The 2,647-nt window shown below is 46.1% G+C and overlaps 1 non-coding gene across 1 annotated transcript; it reads left to right on the forward strand.

Moving 5' to 3' along the window:
* The first annotated feature begins 495 nt into the window (after nucleotides 1-495).
* On the forward strand, nucleotides 496-610 carry LOC128639289 (U5 spliceosomal RNA). Its single transcript, XR_008399159.1, has one exon. It is a non-coding gene; the product is annotated as a U5 spliceosomal RNA (small nuclear RNA).
* The last annotated feature ends 2,037 nt before the right edge of the window (nucleotides 611-2,647 follow it).

A 2,647-nucleotide genomic window follows, 5' to 3' on the forward strand; every position in this document is an offset into this window, starting at 1 on the left:
AATTTACTTTTCTTTTTGGGGTATCTTATTCCAGTTCTGAGCTTCAGGAGAATAGGGTTTCTGATTGGCTGGTCCTGTTAGTGTGCCCATTCTTCTTGGGCGTTCACCTGCGGGTGCTGCCCTCTTTTTCATTGATCCGGTTAGGATGTATTTTATTTCTTTTTGAGAAGCTCATGTCTGTTATAACTTTTCCGCTGGGAAACATTTCTTCTCTGGAATTTGATACTAGCGATTTTGTGGTCACTTGGGCACTTCTGTGGAAGTTGCATGCTAAGGTATTAGTACATTGTATGTCTATAGATCGTTTTGTCACTTCCTATTGGGGTTTCGATTTTTTCTGTGTGGCCTGGGTCAGTTATGAGTGCCCTATGTAGTAGGCTGGTCCTGGTTGGGCGCTATTTTCTGTCCGTTAAGGTCTGTATCATCTACGTGGGGCCGGTATAACTGGCTGACCTGGTTGGGTGGTGAGTTGCTCACTCGGATGAAGAGTTTGTTATACTCTGGTTTCTCTTTTGATCGAATAAGGCTTTCGCCTTTACTAAAGATTTCCGTGGAGAGGAACATCCATGAGTTTTCAATAATTTTTTGAGGCTCTGCCACTGGCAGGGCTAAAACATGGTAGAGGAGGCCTTTCGTTCCTAGACGTCAGGCTGGTTCTCGTTTCTTCTTTTGGGTGAGGCATCAGAGGGATTGTACTCAGTCCTCTTTGTCCTGTTCCTGATTGTTGGCGGGCTTCCAGAAGAGGGTCCTGCTAAAGATTACTCTAGGGGTTCTGGAGGTCCTTTGGCTTCGGAGCTAGGTTTCTCCATTCCCAATGAGAGACTGGAGGTTTAGATGACTCCTTGGACATCTGGGGTACCAGGTTGGGGCGATTTTTTTTTTTTTTTTTTTTTAAATCTCCTTTATGGTATTCTTATTGGATTGTTTTTTTTTTGAGGCCTTGATGACGGTAACTCTCTCTTAAGGGGTTGAGGGTCTTAGGCTTCTTTTTTCCTTTACTTAGGGCTGGTTGGGGGGCTCATCTGTTCCGGAAATTCAGGCATTTACAGCCTTTTTCTTCCTCCTACTGTTTCTCGTCTGCTTCAATGTTTTTGGGGCTCTGGAGAATGTGTTTGTCTCCCGTTTTTTTCTGGAGCTGTCCTTCCTTAAGATGTCTTGGTTTGATCTGTCGCTCGCCAGGAATTGTGAGGCTTGTCCATCGTTAATTCCTTAAGCTGTGGGGGTTTCCGGGAGGTTGATCCTGAAAGAATGTTTTATTTTCTCAAACTGTATTATCTAGTTTTGAGCTCCTTAGTATTTGGACTTTTGGGTGTTGTCCCTCGAGCCTTTAGGAGTTATGCTCTCTGTCTCTGGGATGCTAAGTGAACATCCAGTGTCCAAGGACCTTTGGATGTGGCTGTGGTTGCATCTGCTAGGGTACAGGTTCTCCGTATGAGTTATCTTTATGGTTCCTCAGGGGTTAATACCTTGTGGACGGCTCCTGTTTCTTGTCTTAATAATCTGACCGGATCTCTTAGATGGGTCCTGGGCGGTTCAGTCCTTCCAATTCTGAGACTTCCACTTCCCCTTTTAGGTGGTTTTTCTCTTCTCAGAGACTTGGACATAGCCTGATGGGTAGTTTATCTGCCTAGCAAGCGGGAGATTGCAGTCACAATCTGTTGCAGCTATTTGCACCTTCAATGTGTGCTTGATGGATGTTTGTTTTTCTACTGGGCCAGCTGTTACAGCCAGATGGTTTCACTACAATTGATTTTGGTATTGAATTTGCGGTTATATTTTTTACCTTTCCCCTCCTCTTAGGGAGATTGGGGCATACCACAGTATCCACTTATTCCCCCGGAGTCCCCCCCTGCCCTGCCTGCAGGATGTCATGAAGGATTGAATTCTGGTATTTTGCCATCACTGTTGTTCCAGTGTAGTCTCTCTTACTTGGGGTGTCCCTTCTTGTATGGAAGGGATCTGTGTCTGGGTCCTGGAACCCGAGTTCGTCCTATGTTCTGTCATAGCTTAGTTGGTTAGCATGCCAGGCTTGTTAGCAATGGTGGAGTTTGCTCTACCCATAGGTACCGTTCAATTTAGTTCCCCTCCTTTTTCCTTACTGAGGATCTGGGTGGTCCAGGGAATGTTTATTACCCGACTTTCGGACATTGCCAGTCGCAGTGGTGTTTGTGTTCGTTGCCTCAGGGAGGGGTCTGAGGTCTGTCTGCTCGGTTGAGCCTTGACTGCATAGCTTACCTAGATCTTGTGATACTTCCTTAGGTGGGAGGTTTTGCAGTGTTTCCTTACTCAGCAGGGGGTTTTCTCTGCTGGTTCTGGATGCTCTCCTACTTCCTTGTTTTTACTTGGGGGGAGTGGGTTTCTGCACTCCTTTGCAATTTTACCTCTGTGGGAGTCCTGGTGCAGTTCCTAGCTTGGTTGGCTAGTGTTGACAGCTGGTGTCTGCTAGCCTTCTGTTGCTGAGGGAAACCTGTGGCTTCATCTGTAGAACGATAAGTTTTTATGGTGCTATTTCCATCTAAATGGGAGGAGAGTCCACTGCTTCATTCAATACTTGTGGGAAATAAGAATCTGGCCACCAGGAGGAGGCAAAGACACCCCAGCCAAAGGCTTAAATACCTCCTCCACTCCCCTTATTCCCCTGTCATTC

This window comes from Bombina bombina, chromosome 8 (genome assembly GCF_027579735.1).
Source record: "Bombina bombina isolate aBomBom1 chromosome 8, aBomBom1.pri, whole genome shotgun sequence".
Classification (NCBI taxonomy): domain Eukaryota; kingdom Metazoa; phylum Chordata; class Amphibia; order Anura; family Bombinatoridae; genus Bombina; species Bombina bombina.